This window comes from Bos javanicus, chromosome 14 (assembly GCF_032452875.1).
Source record: "Bos javanicus breed banteng chromosome 14, ARS-OSU_banteng_1.0, whole genome shotgun sequence".
In the NCBI taxonomy this organism is placed as follows: domain Eukaryota; kingdom Metazoa; phylum Chordata; class Mammalia; order Artiodactyla; family Bovidae; genus Bos; species Bos javanicus.
In genome coordinates, this window is record NC_083881.1 from 19,362,189 (window position 1) to 19,379,541 (window position 17,353).

The window sequence follows — 17,353 nt, forward strand, 5'->3', positions numbered from 1 at the left end:
AGTTAATGTTTGTCTTTAAGAATGCTTCTTTCTTTCCTTCTCTTATGGGCTGAATGTCTTATCATCTCATCATGCTAACTAAAGAACATTTAAAAAATTCTGAATGTGCATGTACTGTTAATCTGTGAAAGCAACAAAACAAGCATAAGGAAGAAGAAAAACAAAACTGTTGATTCACAGAGGGGGTTTCAGAGAGCCTATAATTTAATTTCTGAAGCTTCAAATGCCCCTTCCCAACTTTTCAAAAATATTTATTTTTCCCTCCTTTCGTTCACTGGCTCTGCATCACAGACACAGAAGCAGAGTGGGAGAGAACCAGTGAGCGTGTGTGCACACGTGTGTCTGCGGATGCTTGTGTTCCAAGGGAGAAGCAGATGAAGTGACATGTGGATGTTTACATGAGTCGTGGAAGCAGTTCTGAGCACTTCACTAAGAATTCCCGGAATCAGAGTCAGGTCCGGCTGCTCTATTCTAGGTCAGAGTCAACCGAAGCAGTCTCTGATCAACAACGGTCCTTCTCGCCACGTTATGATCCCTTACTAAACCCAATCTAAGAAATAAACAGAAGAAATTCCAGGATAAAGTGAGAAAAAAAGCAGGAAAGACAGAAAGGGGAGGAGAGGTTGGGAGGGGAATTTGGACCCAGCCCGGGGCGGGGGCGGGTGGGGGTGCGGTGTGAGGTGGGGGGGCAGGGTTGGAGGGGGTGCGTAGCACGAGGGGCAGGGCCTTTCCCAGCTCCAAGCCGCAAGCAGACGGGAAACCAGATACAGCAGGACACTGTGTCCTCCTGAAAAACAAGCAGACCGCGCTCCTAAAGTAAACAGTTAATCCTTCTGTTTATCTTTTCAACATGAGATGTTAGCAGGATGATCTCTACTGCACGGAAATGTGGTTTTATTCATCAGAAAAATCATATTTTCTCTTTGCTAAAATAAAAGTGTGACATGGAAACTTTCTAATATCAGTGAATAGGAAAGAATAACAACCTTTTTTTTTCCCCTGCTAAACGTAACTAAAGCATGGCAAAAGTCCCGAGAAAGGCCTTTTCCACACTTTCACTTCCTCTTTATTTTCGGAAAATACTGCATTGGTGAAATTAACCAAACAATAAATCCTGCTGCAAGCTTGGTCTGAAGGAGGACACAAGTAACCAGGACATAACTGGAGTCCTGGACTTGGACCGCAGTCACCGCCCCTGGAGATGAGACTAGACTGGGCCGAGGCATGTCAGAAGAGGACATCTCACAGCCACAGAAGTCCGCCTCCAGAACAAGTTTTCAAAGAGACACAGCTCCTCTTACACATTTTGAAGTGAAATTCCCATGGACAGAGGTGTCAGTTCTGCCCCTTCCCCCAGTGGCACACTGTCCCAGGCCGACGACAGTCAGATATCACACCAGACACTCGTGGCTGCCACGCACCTGGGCTCACGTCTCACCCATCCCGATGGTATCTGTGTGCCGTGTGCCTGGTGCTGTGAAGTTCACCACTGTGGACGTCCTGCACCCACCTCCACAAGGACCTCCCAGGGTCCTCCACAGGGACGCCTTGGCTGTCTTTTATCACCCACCTCCCTTCCCTCCCCTCCACCCCCAACATTTACAAACTGCTGATCTGTCCTCGGTTTCTAAGATTTGGCCACTTTGAAATGTTATAAAAATGGAGTCATCTACTATAGGATCTTTGGATTGAACCTTTCGCCTCAGCACAATGCCCTGAAAACAATCAGGCTGATATGCTCTGTATTTTTATAACAGCTTTACTGAGACCTAATTTACATGCCATAAAATTCACCCAAATAAAAATATTGTGGCAAAACACACATAAAACATACAATTCCACCATTCTAAAGTGTACAATTCAGTGGCATTACGTACATACACGTGTTCTCCAACCACCAGCACTGTCTAGTCCCTGAACATTAGTCCAAAAGCCCCAAGCTGTCACAGGGCCTCCCTGCTCTCCCCTCCCCCAAACACACTGATCTACTTCCTCTCTGTCTGCTCTGAACATTTCACAGGAATGAAATCACGGAAGCTGTGGCCTTCTGAGACTGGCTTATTTCACACAGCATAACATTTTCAAGTCGCATCCAAGCTATATTAATAGGAAGTGCCAGTACTGAACTCCTGTTTATTGCTGAATAGTATTCCATTATATGCATATGTAACATTTATCCATCCACCACTGATGGCCATTTGCGTTGTTTCCACATTCTTGCATTTACAAGTAATACTGCTATGAATGTCAGTGTACAAGTTACATAGATATATGTTTTCAATTCTTTTGGGTTTATACCGAGGAGTACCTTTGCTGGATCATATGGTAATGCAAAGTTTAGATTCTTGAGGAACTGCCAGACTGTTTTCCAAAGTGGCTGCACCATTTTACCAGCCATTATGAGGGCTCCAGTTTCTCCACATCTTTGTTCAGTTCAGTTCAGTTGCTCAGTCATGTCCGACTCTTTGTGACTACATGGATTGCAGTACACCAGGCTTCCCTGTCCGTCACCAACTCCCAGAGCTTGCTCAAACTCGTGTCCATCGAGTCAGTAATGCCATCCAGCCATCTCATCCTCTGTTGTCCCCTTCTCCTCCTGCCTTCAATCTTTCCCAGCATCGGGGTCTTTCCCGATGAGTCAGTTCTTTGCATCAGGTGGTCAAAGTATTGGAGCTTCAGCTTCAGCATCAGTCCTTCCAATGAATATTCGGGATTGATTTCCTTTAGGATTGACTGGTTTGATCTCCTTGCAGTTCAAGGGACTCTCAAGAGTCTTCTCCAACACCACAGTTCAAAACCATCAATTCTTTGGCGCTCAGCTTTCTTTATAGTCCAGCTCTCACATCCATATATGACCACTGGAAAAACCAGAGCTTTAACTAGACATACCTTTGTTGGCAAAGTAATGTCTCTGCTTTTTAATATACTGTCTAGATTGGTCATAGCTTTTCTTCCAAGGAGCAAGTGTCTTTTAATTTCATGGCTGCAGTCACCATCTGCAGTGATTTTGGAGCCCCCAAAAATAAAGTTTGTTACTGTTTCCATTGTTTCCCCATCTATTTGCCATAAAGTGATGGGACCAGATGCCATGATCTTCATTTTTTGAATACTGAGCTTGAAGCCAACTTTTTCACTCTCCTCTTTCACTTTCATCAAGAGGCTCTTCAGTTTCTCTTCACTTTCTGCCATAAGGGTGGTGTTATCTGCATATCTGAGGTTATTGATATTTCTCCCGGCAATCTTGATTCCAGCTTGTGCGTCATCCAGCCTGGCATTTCTCATGATGTACTCTAAGAGTGCCTTTTCTAAATCCAGCTTGAATATCTGGAAGTTCATGGTTCACATACTGTTGAAGCCTGGCTTGAAGAATTTTAAGCATTACTTTGCTAGCATGTGAGATGAGTGCAATTGTGCGGTAGTTTGAACATTCTTTAGCATTGCCTTTCTTTGGGATTAGAATGAAAACTGACCATTTCCAGTCCTGTGGCCACTGCTGAGTTTTCCAAATTTGCTGGCATATTCAGTGCAGCGCTTTCACAGCATCATCTTTTAGGATTTAAAATAGCTCAAATGGTATTTCATCACTTCCACTAGCTTTTTGTCCGTAGTGATACTTCCTAAAGCCCATTTGACTTTGCATTCCAGGATGTCTGGCTCTAGGTGAGTGATCACACCATCATGATTATCTGGGTCATGAAGATCTTTTTTGTGTAGTTCTTCTGTGTATTCTTGCCACCTCTTCTTAATATCTTCTGCTTCTCTTAGGTCCATACCATTTCGGTCCTTTATCCACATCCTTGTAGACACATATTATTGGCTGTCTATTTTATTACAGCCAACCCAGTGGGTGGGAGGTGATATATCACACTGTGGCTTTGATTTGCATTTCCCTGATGGCTAATGATGATATCATGCGATTCTTGGCCAACTTCTTTGGCGAAGTGTCTAATCAAATCCTCTGTTTTTCATTTGGGTTATCTTTTTTTTATAATGATGCAACTTTTTGCATTAGCTTTTATATTTATTTGGTTACAAATCCCCTACCAGATACGTGATTTGCAAAAAGTTTCTCCAGTTCTCTAGGTTGTCTGTTACTTTCCTGAATGTCCTGTGAAGCAAAGAAATTTCTGTGTTTATGAAGTCCCCTTTATTTATTTATTTTTGGGGTGTGTATATACTTTTGGTGTCATATGTAAGGAACAACTGCCCAGTATATATGGTTATGAAGACATATTCCTATTTTTTCTTTTGAGTATGATAGTTTTAGTTCTTATATTTAGGCCCATGATCTATTTTGAAATAATTCCTATTTATGATTTGAGGCAGGGGTCAACTTGACTCTTTTGCATGTGCATATCCATTTCTCTCAGGGCTACTTGTGGGAATTACTATTCTTTCCCAGTTAAAATGTCAGCTCCCCTGTCAAAAAATCAGTTGAACACAGATGAAGTGAAAGTCGCTCAGTTGTGTCCAACTTTTTGTGACCCCATGGACTATATGGTCCATGGAATTCTCCAGGCCAGAATACTGGAGTGGGTAGCCTTTCCCTTCTCCAGGAGATCTTCCCAACCCAGGGATTGAACCCAGGTCTCCTGCATTGCAGGTGGATTCTTTACCAGCTAAGCCACCAGAGAAGCTCAGATCACAGATGAAAGGTATTTATAATTTTAAAAGAACATATACATCATGCCAGTGATATCTTTTTAAAAATGAAGTATATGAGTGTAGGTCTTCAAAGAAATAGTCTGAACCCACCAAAGGAGAGGATTTAATTAGATTTTTTGCCTATCATTAGCACAGAGATGTATAAATGCATCTATCCTTCCCAGGATATACAGACTAAAGTTGTTGCTGTTGTTTATTTAGGTCCAGGGAAACGTGAGCACAGGTAACTGACCAGGATCTCATTTAATCCAGTTCTATGACTTTATCATCAGAGGACTCCCAGTGTCCTGTGTCTTGTGGCCCAGACTTGAGGTTCTTCCTGTGTGTTCCCTCTTTGTGTAACACAGCCACAGCCCCACCATTTCTTGGTCACTCTGTTCCAAAATCTGCAAGTGACCTTTATTTCCTTTTCCATATACAGTTGCTGCAGTCAATCCATTTGCCCCATGTTTATCTTTTTTAACATCATCCTTCCTTCTCATTCCTGTTTTGCTTCTTGCTTTGCATGTTACGTGGACTAGGGATATGTCTCCTAACTGATCTCCTAACCTGGTCCTTCCCTCTCACCACTCCTGTAGGTTGCTCTAAAACACTCTTTCCTAAGGGACAGTTAGTCATATCACTGAACTAGTTATGGAAGTTCCAGGGCATGCTCATGACTCCTGCAGGTCTCCTGATTGATGCATGTGTGAGTCTAAGACCAAGTTACTGCAGCCTCACCCCCAACTGAGTCTTGGCTCCCATTCAGTTCAGTTCGGTTCAGTTCAGTTGCTCAGTCATGTCTGACTCTTTGCAACCCCATGAATCGCAGCATGCCAGGCCTCCCTGTCCATCACCAACTCCTGGAGTTCACTCAAACTCATGTGCATCAAGTCGGTGATGCCATCCAGCCATCTCATCCTTTGTTGTCCCCTTCTCCTCCTGCCCCTAATCCCTCCCAGCATCAGGGTCTTTTCCAATGAGTCAACTCTTCGCATGAAGTGGCCCAAGTATTGGAGTTTCAGCTTCAGCATCAGTCCTTCCAATGAACATCCAGGACTGATCTCCTTTAGGATGGACTGGTTGGATTTCCTTGAAGTCCAAGGGACTCTCAAGAGTCTTCCAATACCATAGTTCAAAAGCATCAATTCTTCAGCGCTCAGCTTTCTTTACGTTCCAACTCTCACATCCATATGACGACTGGAAAAACCATAGCCTTGACTAGACGGACCTTTGTTGGCAACATATCAATAATATCTCTGCTTTTGAATATGCTGTCTAGGTTGGTCATAACTTTCCTTCCAAGGAGTAAGTGTCTTTTAATTTCATGGCTGCAATCACCATCTGCAGTGATTTTGGAGCCCCCAAAAATAAAGTCTGACACTGTTTCCACTGGGCTCCCATTAGTTCCTCTACACAAACTTCATGTTCCCACCACCATACCTGTCTAAAGATGCTCATTTTTCAAAGACAAACTCATTCCACTTCTTTCTCAATGTTTCTCATTCTATAGTGTAAACAATTTTCTTTTTTCCTTTCTTTAGTATTTTATTTATTTATTTGGTGGCACCAGGTCTTAGGTGTGGCATGCAGGATATTTAGTTATGGCATGCGTGTCACAGTTTATTGACCAGGGATTGAACCCAGGACCCCTGTATTGAGAGCATGGAGTCCTAGCCACTGGACAACCATGTAAGTTTCCAATTCTTCCTTTTTCTTTGTATGCAAAATGATTTATTTTTTGCCTTTTAGCTTTTATCACATTCTACTCAAAAACCTGAGTAGATCTTTTCTCTCTTCTTTTTGACTGCACATTCTTGGGGATGGGAACATACTTTGTATTCTCCACGTGCCCATCGCAGCCCTTAGCTGTGTATTACAGATGATCAATATGTGCTTGATGTACCAAGCTGAATTAACTGACAGGCATTTATTCTGGCTTTGTAGGGACAGAAGGTGTAAGAAGAAGTTTCAATACTTGTGGACGAGAATCAGTGTTAAAATGCCTTATACAGCTAGTTCACAAGCTGAGACCTTTTCACTGCTACAATGGGTAGGAGTATTAGTGGCCTAGTGAAGTTCTAAATCAGAGTAAGACAGATGAAGGGAAGAAGGGATCTTAGTTAAGAAAGTTTTTACTCAAAATGTGCCAAATCCACTGAGCAGCCCTGGGGGCTGTGGTCTTGTTTTCCCTCATTCATCCCCCAGTCACTCTCAAACGAGGGTCATTTGGTATTCCCACCTTTCCATGGCCTCTCACTGCTGAACCTGAAAGGCCGGGGGCCTGTGCCTGAGTGCAAAGAAGGAAGAAGACATTGAGTGCTTCTGTATTGCCGAGGGAGGTCACACATTCCATGATGCTCCCTGGATCACCACGTGGCTTGGCGGCCAAACCCAGAGTCCTCACTGCCTCTCTCGCTCAGAGTTCTCTGTGAAGCCTGAAGCCCTGACACACTAAGGCCGCACTGAATACGACAGCTCCGACCTTCCCGAGCATCGTGGGGGCACTGGTTACATGCAGTCTTGGGAGAGAAGAGTCCTGAATATCCTCAGGGTCTGTGGTTCCAGGAAGGGCGCCAGTTGAGAGCAACCAGGCTGCGCTGGACCTCGTGACGCAGCAGGAGCAGGGTGACTCATCCCAGACGACCGGCTTCTGAGTCAGGGTTTCACACTAGAAGCTGACTAACCGGCCTGGAAACCGGTCCTGTCCAACAAGCAGCGTGTAAATCACCGGTGTTTGTGAAGCAGAGGTACATGTTCTACCTGCTCTGACCTTACCAAACAAAACACAAACCACCTCAGCAAGAGGCATGCATGCAAGGCTGTCTTCTTTTTTAAACATCAATATTGAGTTTGTAAGTTCTTCTGTAATCCTAAGAACACCTGTTCTAGGGACACTATCACTAAGCAATAGTAAATTGTTTTAGGGAATTTGATAATGACATAATTTCAACTTCAAAGAATAAACCATACTCAGTTTATCATACTCAAGAGAGCAGATGAGGGATCACTTTCAGAAGATGACTCGACTGCAGAGAGAAGGAAGGTCCTCAGGTATGAATCCACGTCAGGGCAGGACAGTGGCCACACCCGGCCTCCAGCCCCAGCTCTCCCAGCTGGTCGCCCACCCCCAGCCCTGTGAGCAGCCCCTGCCCCGCTCCATCGCCACAGGCCAGCTCTGTGTGCGGACCAGCATGGCGAGTCCCTGTAAGAGCAATGCTCTCCTCCCAGCAGGTGCCCTGCAGCCCTCTCTTCTGTCGTCTTCGAGAAACTACAGGTCTCACAGTTTCGAATTTTCTAAAACTTCTAAATACAGTACAAAGCATTCCCTCCTCTCCCTCCCCGCCCCCAACCCTGAATCACTAGTGTCCTAGTGAAGTTGTAAACAGAACAAGATAAATGAAGGAAGGACAGATCTTAGCTAAGAAAGTTTTTACTCAAAATCAGTTGAGTAGCCCTGGCGGCACTGTCGTCTTGTTTCTCTCACTTACTGCCCAGTCACTCTCAAATGAGGGTCATCCCTATAAACAAGGACCTTCTCCTGTGAAAATCACTACTGACAACCACAGAAGTGAGGAAAGGAACACTGTCTGCCCTCACATGCTCCGTGTTTCCCCACTCTGTCCGTCCCACACTCTGCAGCAGGAGACAACGCGGAGCTGCGTGCTGCTGTCGGATCCTAGTCCTCCTTGACTTTCATGACCTTGACATTCTCCAAGGATGCAGTTTTGTGGTACACAAACTCTCACTTTAGATTTCTCTGATATGTTCTCATGATGAGATCAGCTCATGTATTGCTGCTGTGTGCTAACAGTGGGCATGCTATTTCAGTAATGACCATTTGCGACGATGATCAGTTTTATTACTTAATTGAGGTGATGTCTATCAGGCTTCTCAACTCTAAGTTACTTTTTCCTTCTGAAATTAAAAAAAAAAAAAAAACTGTGTGGCAAATACTGTCAGGCTATGTAACTATCCTAGTCCTTGTCGAATTTTTGAATCATTAATTTTTAAAAACTGTGGATTCATGAGTTCTCAGACAATGGATTGTACCCCAAACTATCATTGTGATGCTCAACTTATCCCAGAATCAGCTGGTTGTGGGCTTTTTTCAAGCTGGCTCCTGTGTCCTCCCGATATGTTTCCATCATTCTTTAAGAACATTCCTTCTTTTCCACATAAAATGTTCAAGATGCATATCCTATTTTCTCCCACCCCACCCTGGAATCACCCATTTCACCAAGAAGCCCTGGTTTCCTTCAGATATTTAAAAGCTAATACCCAGGTGCTAAATGTGCTCAGTGCTCCTGGAGTGTCACAGGCCCAGGACCTCACAGAAGACACACACCCTCCCACATATCAGCACACGTCCACCTCTGTTTACTCACCCGTGTGCCCATCACGAAAACTGTAAGTTTACTCATCACACAGTTCATTTTAGTTCTCTCTTTCTACATCTGTAACTCACAGGTACCTCAAACTCAACACATCTACAACAAAACCCACCCCTTTCCTTCTTCTTTCCACATCTGTTAGTGTTTCAATTTCCTATCTCCCTTATGGTACCCACCATTCATCTTGTGGCCCAAACCACTGAATCCTTCTCGGTTCCTCCCTTTACTCCACTCCCCACATCCAACACTTCATGCAGTCCTGCCTTTTCCTTGTCTTCAGGGTGCACCACCTCTTTATCTACCATTCCCCGTGCTTCTCACATGGCATTTATGATACATCCTCTTCTGACAAAACCTCCCAGAAGCTTTGAGTTGCACAGAGCATAGAGTCAACAGTCCAGCCACAGCTTCCTGACCTTCTTATGACAGACCCCTGTCCACCCTGCCCCCGGGACACTCTCTCCAAATGCCTCATGGCTTCTCACCTTTGGGATATTTTTTTCCCAATGGCAGATAATTGCTTTACAATATTGTATTAGTTTCTGCCATACGTCAACACAAGTCAGCCATAGGTAGACGTATGTCCCCTCCCTCTTGAAACTCCCTCCCACCTTCCACCCTAACCTACCCCTCTAGGTGGTCACAGAGCACTGAGTTTGAGCACCCTGTGTCATACAGCAAATCCCTTACTGGCTAATCTTACTATGGTAGGGTGTGTGTTTCCTTCCACTCTTTCACTCAGATACTATGTAATCCACAAGGCTCGCCTCGATTCTTATGTGAAAGCAGCAACCACTGGGTCATCCAGGTTTATTTGAAGTCAGAACCAGCATTACTTTCTCATACAGTATGTGTTTGCCTGCTGCCAGTGTTCCCCAATCTAATGTTGGTTCCATCAGCGCACAGACTTTGCCTTTTTTGGTCTTATTTATTGCTGTATCCCTAACACCCAGAACAACGAGTGACGGAGGTGGCACAAAGGTGCGTGCTATATGAATGTCTCCACTGGTCTTCTTCAGTATATTATGCAGCAGCTCAATATTATATCGTGAGGTTTGTCAGTGTTAAATAATCTTCCTTATACTGAATACTGGGATTGCTTCTATTTTTCCATTATTATAGGCATTGCTACCATTAAGAATAGTGTGCACTCTTGTGATTTTTTTATGTTTCTTATGAATTAAATTTCTAAGAATTTTAGGGTCAAAGAGTGTATCTTCATTGCTCTATGTACTGCTTTCCAAAACCATGGGTAATGGTTAAAAATTCCCAAGAGCAACGACTGTCTATAAAAGTCCTTTGTTTTCCTAAATAATATATAATTAAAAAAATTAAATTATACAGAGGTATGTGACAAAGATTCCCTCCCATTCTTGTCCTCTGTCCCCTAGTAATCATATGCCCTTCACAGATTATCACTGTTGCTTTTTACGTGTCTTTCCAGAGTTTCTGTTTATAAATTTCCAAGGAGCACAGCACATTTTAAAGACTGCCCAGCTCCTTGCTTTCTGTATTTAACCAATACATTGATGTTTGGGTATCAGATCACAGAGTGCTTCCTCATTCTTTTTATACAACAGCATAGACAGACAGCTGTGTAGTAAGTACCTCACTGGGTGTGATTTAGTTTAACCCTCTAATGCTGACCATTTACGCTGTTGAAGAGCACAGTTCTGTGCATCTGCAGGTAAGTTCCACGAGGAGTCTGGTGGGGAGGACGAGCTGTCACTCTGGGGGAGAGGGGCTGGGGGTGCAAGTGTAAGCGCGGGTTTTCGGCTTGTCCTGTGTGGACCCAGCACTTCCTTCTCCAGTGCAGGCTGAGATAAGCCAGATCCAGCTTCTTTCTTCCCAGATGGCTTATCTGTTGTCCTCACACCACTTATCGAATGGCTAATCTTTCCCCATTGTTTTGAAATACGCATATTATTTATGAAATTCCTATATATATTTGGGATCTTCTCTCTTGTTCCATTGGTTTATCTATTACACTAAGGGGGAAAACTCTGCCTTCCATTAAATTCTAACAGCTAGATATGACCCAGCTCATGGTGTTTCCCTCTGTCCTGGGCACGGCACCTGGTTCTCAGGGCTTCGCCTCTCTCCTCCACTGCAAGTTCACGTGCAGGCGGGCTTCTCTAATCTAGTCTCTCACGGGCACCTCCATCTCAAGGACGTACTGGACCTCTCAACTTCCACTCAGTGCCTCCCGGGTCACTTCCCCTCAGTAACTTGAGCTGCCCTCAAGCCAACAGCACACAGTCATCCCTGACCCCTCCTTCCATCACCCCACATCCAGCCACTGGCACCTTTAACAGAGTGCGAGTCTCTCTCCTTTCCTCCAGTTACGCACAGCAAGCTCACCCAGATCACCCGCCTCCCATCTGGACTCCCGAGACAGCCTCGGCCCTCTCCTTGGGTTCCTGCTCCTCCACATTCCATGTGATCCAGCACAGCAGGAGCATTCTTGTCGAGGCACAGATCAGAGCAGCCCAGGCCTGAGCCCCTGGGGCCTCTCAGCACACAGGAGGAAGCTGCCTGCCTCCCCTGGCCCCTGTGTGTCAGGCCTGGGGTCGTGGCGCCCCAGTCAAGCCAGTTCCCTGCTTCCTGAAACACAAAGTTCATCCTTCTTTGCAAGCGATGGTCTTTCTAGAAAGTGCGTCTCCTGGAGCTTTCCAGGCTGGATCCACCTGTGCATTCAGGTCTTTCTTCAAAGGGCTCTTGCCAGCCTTCCGTCTCAGTCACTCCAGGTAACCCTAACACCCGACCCAAGCTCCTCCATACACACCATGGTATCACTTCCCATAAGAAGAGCAAACAGTTTTGAGCCCTCAATTATGAGGAGGAGGGAGGCAACCTCAGCCTTCATTCAGATTTACCCTCTTGCCAGGAGGTGGCCGAGGAGGCCAGCAGTGGCGGCTATGGCCCCCAGGGTCCTGCCTCCTTGATGACCCCTCGGCACTGGCTTGGCCATGACTCAGCTTTGCTGATAGCAAGAGTCACTGCCGAGGGCTAGTGAGGACAGAATATGGAGCCTACGGGTTCCAGAAATGTGAGCTCTGGGGACACTGTGCTTGGCGTTTAAACAGTGTGATTAACAAGCATGTGCATGTCACTAACTATGATGAAGGGCCTCAAAAGTTTACACAGTTGAATAAAACATATCATGGAAAAAACCAACCTTTAATAAACTGAAAGCATGTTTTAAGTATTGCTCTACAAGGCCATGACAGCACAGAGCTGAACGACTATTCCATTTCGGACAGGAAGCAAAGTCTTCCCATTTCAAATACCACTCTTCAAGATGTTTTTGAATACACAATTCAAAGTTTTTTCATGGCAAATGCTTTGTTCATATATAACACACTAAAAATATTTCAACTACTCGGCTGCAGTTTTCTCTGAAATAGATGATCACAGTTACAGCATGGAGAAAGTTACATAATGCAGAAGAGAAAACAGAGGACACTGCATCCATTAATTATCTGAATATTAGTACTTTCCACCACAAATACATAGACATGGGCTGAATTTGACTTAAAATACGTTCTGCTCAGAAGTTCCCTACAGTTTGTGTACAGAGCTAGGGTCCTCCAGTTTACGCACGGAGTTTTGTGTCCTCCAGTTTGTGTGGAAGACGTGTTCATGCTCATGTTCTCAAGCCTCTGTAGACCTTGACAGCTCTCTCTGGGTTAGACGCTGAGAAGACAAACACGGTGGCACTGATTTCATGGCAGGAGGACAAAGTAGAATAAATGAGAGTGCTCTGGATTCATATGCCAGAACCCTCACGTATGAATAAGACACATTCCAAGACCTTTATAATTTCCCAAGTTACAAAGACTGGAAATATTCGTACATCTTGCCTTCCACCAAATTACATTTTTTTCTTGAGAATTTTCCATGAACAGACTCATACTCACGACTGCTTTTTCAACCTTTGCTGAATTTCCCCTCTTATTAATGACCTTTTAAGATGAGAAAAGCACTATCATTTTACTAGGGTACCATGTGGAAGCGACAGCGTTGCCCTGATAGGAGGTGTTGGGTGCAGTGCAGCAGGGGCCTGGCCCCTGTCCTCGGTCACTGCTCATCACACCAGAGCAGGCCTCGGGTCCCCTCGCACACCGATCCGTGTATGCCAGTGTGACTGAGGCCACAACTCCACACCAGGCCTGTCACTGCCACGCAGACCTGCCACTGCTCTCAGGCCCCAAAGACCACAGCCAGGTCAGATTCAGTCTCTCCAAAATGCAGGCAGGTGTTCCCTTTCTGTTCATCACTGAGTAAGAAGCTGTCTAGGAATCCATCAACTTCTCACCCAGCTCCAGCATGTGTGGGGCTGAGCTCCACTTCAGTGTCCCCTCTCCAGAGTCAGTCTCTGTCCCCCAGAGTCTGAGCACTGAACACAGCCCTCAGCTACATGTGCACCCACTGTGTTCAAACCGAGTCTCCTGGGTCGGGAAGATCCCCTGGAGAAGAAAGTGGCAACCCACTCCAGTATTCTTGTCTGGGAAATCGCGTGGACAGAGGCGCCTGGCAGGCTACAGTCCATGGGGTCACAAAAGACTCGGACATGACTGAGCAACTGAACAATAGCATTCCATAGCTAATGGCATTCTAAAATGAAATTTTAGGACTGTGGGTCTTTGCAGTTCTCCTCCACAGGGAGATCTTCTTTATTGTACTTCACTTGATTGTGCTTTGCAGATACTGTGTGTGTGTGTGTGTGTGTTTTAAATAAATTGAAGGTTTGTGGCAACTCAGTGTCAAGCAAGTCTATCAGTGCTATTTTTCAAACAGCATTTGCTTACTTTGTGTCTCTGCATCACTTTTTGGTAGCTTCATTTACTATTGTATTAGTTTAGGGTGATCTATGATCAATCATCATCGGTATTACTAATACTACTATAATTGTTTTCGGGTGCCATGAACTGCGTCCATAGGAGACGGATCAATCAACAAATGTTGTGTTTTCTGACCACTCCACAAACTGACCATTCCCTCGCCTCTCTCCCCCTCTTTATGCCTCCCTTTTCCTAAGACACAACAATAATGAAATTAGGCCAGTTAATAACCATACTAATGGCCTCTAAGTGTTCAGGTGAAAGGACAGTTGCACATCTCTCACTTTAAGTCAAAAGTTAGAAATGATTATGCTTAATGAAGAAGGCAAGTTCAGAGATGGGTCAAAAGCTAGGTCTCTTGAGCCAGTTAGCCAAGCTGCAAATGTAAAGAAAAGTTCTTGAGGAAATTAGAAGTGCTACTTCAGTGAATACACAAATGATAAGAAAGCAAAATGGACTTATTGCAGATTTAACTCTCCTCAGTTCTGTGAAGGCTGAGACAGATGCAGAAGCTGCAGAAGACAAGTTTAAAGCTGCCAGAGGCTGGTTCATGAAGCTTAAGGAAAGAAGTCACTTCCATGACAGGAAAATACAAGGTGAAGCAGTGAGTGCAGATGCAGAAGCCTCACCCAGTCATCCAGGGATCAAGCAAAGAAAATTCATGATTGTGGTTACACTAAACAACAGATTTTTAACTCAGGTGAAACAGCCTGCTACTGGAAGAAGATGCCACCCAGGACTTTCATAGATGAGCAGAAATCAGTGCTTGGCTGCAAAGCTACAAAGGACAGGCTGACTGCCTCGCTAGGGGCTAATGTAGCTGGTGGGCTGAGGTTGAGCCAGTGTTCCCCTACCATTCTGAAAATCCTAGGGTGCTTAAGCATCGAAGCTAAGTCTACTCTGCCTGTACTCCAGTGACAGCACAACAGAGTCTGTGTGACAGCACATCTGTTACGACGCAGTTTGCTGAGCATTGTGAACCGACTGCTGAGACCTGCTCCTCAGAAAGATTCCCCTCAAAATACTAATATTCACTGACAATGTCCCTGGTCAGCCAAGAGTTCTGATGAAGACGTTGAACAACAGAATGAATGTTGTTTTCATGCTTGATAACACAACATCCACTCTGCAGCCCATGGATCGAGGAATAATTTCAACCTTCAGGCCTTATGATTTAAGAATTCCACAAGGCTACAGCTGTCATCGACAGTGATTCTCTGATGGATCTGGGCAAAGTTCACTGAAAATTTTCTGGAGGGGAGTCAGCATTCTAGATGCCATTAAGAACATTCATGATTCGTGCAAAGGAAGAGGTCAAAATACCCACAGTGATAGGAGTGAGGAAGAAGTGGATTTGGAGCCTCACGGACGACTGTGAGGGTTCAAGACTTCATGGGAGCAAGGGGCTGCAGGTGTGGTAAAAACAGCAAGAGAATTAGAAGTGGAGCCTGTAGATGTGTCTAAATTGCTCAAATCTCATGCTAAAACTCTAACAGGTGAGGAGCTGCTTCTTACACATGAGCAAAGAAATGGTTTCTTGAGATGGAATTGACTCCTGGTGATAAGGTTGTGAAGACTGTTGAAATGGCAACAAAGGATGTAGAATATGACATAAACCTAGCTGATAAAGCAACAGTAAGGTCTGAGAGGACTGACTCCAATTCTGAAAGAAGTTCTGTGGGTAAAATGTTACTGAGCGGCACTGCATGCTTTAGGGAAAATGTTTATGAAAGGAACACTCCATCGATGTTGCAAACCTCACTGTGGCCTTATTTTAAGAAACTGCCACACCAACCCCAAGCTTCAGCAGCCACCACCTTGATCAGAGAGCAGCTCTCAACACTGAGAAAAGATCCTCCACCAGCAGAAACAGAAGACTTGCCAAAGGCTCAGGTGATGTTTTTTTTTTTTTTTGCAATAAAGTATTTTTTAATTAGGGTATATACATTGTTTTTTTGGAAATAATGCTGCACACTTAATAAACAAGAGTATAGTGTAAACATAACTTTTATACACATGGGGAAACCAAAACATTTGTGTGACTCACTTTATTGGGATATTCACTTTATTGTGGCAGTCTGGAATTGAACCTTCCATGTCTTCGAGGCGGGCCTGTATTTCTTTCAAACATTTCTACTTCTCTCTTTTCAATTTTTATAACTGTTCTGGTGGGTAAGAAGATTCCAAATGCCTTCTCTGGGCCTTCCTAGACCCCAGAGGCTGCGAGCAAACTGCACTTATAATGCTCCCTGCAGCAGAGTTCCTCCTGCGGATCAAAGGCGGAGGGTCTGATTCTGTCCTGCTGCTGCCAAGCACGACATTAACAGAGATCTCAGGGCCTAGCCAATCACTGTGAAGGCTAAAAGGCAGACATGAGGCATCACGAGAAGAGGCTTTGGAGCTATGAAGGGCTGGAGTGGGGAGGTCCTCACGGCACCCTGGCTCTTCAGTGCCACTCGGAGAGTCTGTCCTGAAGTCTGTTTCCTCACTTTTTCCAGAAACTCTTTAAGCCTTCTGAACTCTTTGATGAATCTTTTTCTGTTTAGGTTAAATGGAGTAGATATCCCTGTCACTGAGCCTAACTTCTTCAACATGAAGATTCTCACAGGAAGTAGATTGTGAGGGAAGAGAATGCTATATGCTTTTATATGCTTTTTCCTCAATAATCGACAACAACCAAAAAGGCAAAAACAAACTCATGAACAAAGACTTGTGTTCACTTCCACAGATAATTTTAAGTCTCTGAAAGATGAATGAGATCAGAAACACACCAGTTCACATATCTATGCCCAGAGTCCCCTGAGCAGGGACCCCATGAAGCTTTTGAACCTGGGGTTTTTCTACATAATTGCTGGACGACAGAGGAGAAAATCTGTAAGAAATATTACTTATGTGTCAACAACTATAGAGCAACTACATGGTAGCACATCCTGAGAAAATGAGTGACCCACAATAAAAAGAGGGTGTACCCAGAGTTTTTCTTTCCTTCTATTGCTTAGTATGATTTTCATAAGGCAACCACCAGTAAAATACATCTCAGCTAATAATACCAAATTTTTCTAAAAAACAGTATTTCTGGTGCTTAAAAAAAAAGAGGCCTTACTGTTTGGAAACCAGTGGTTAAAATACCTAGGTGTTATCTGGCCACACAATTTATTTTAAGAAGTATTTGAGAAGGCACATTCTTTTAATACCATAGTCACAGATCATAGAAACCATAGCATCTAGCACCAGAGACGCATAAAACAAACAGTAAATCATTTAGAGGAGCCTTTTTGTGCAGAAATATCCTGAAATGGTTCAGAGGACACCAGGGCGCAGGCACGTGGCTGAGAGGCCCAGCGGGGCAGGTGGAGGAGGGGAGGCAGTCCCAGGAGGGCGGCATAGACACCGAGGCTGACAGTGCACTCGCCCAAAAACACTGCAGACAACGCTGGGTGACGAACGGCATCTCTGGAAAGACGGCGAGCA

At 44.6% G+C, this 17,353-nt stretch overlaps 1 protein-coding gene across 1 annotated transcript in view; it reads right to left on the reverse strand.

Moving 5' to 3' along the window:
- Nucleotides 1-17,353, reverse strand: part of SPIDR (scaffold protein involved in DNA repair) — a 277,556-nt gene that overhangs the window by 49,979 nt on the left and 210,224 nt on the right. The window lies entirely within an intron of this gene.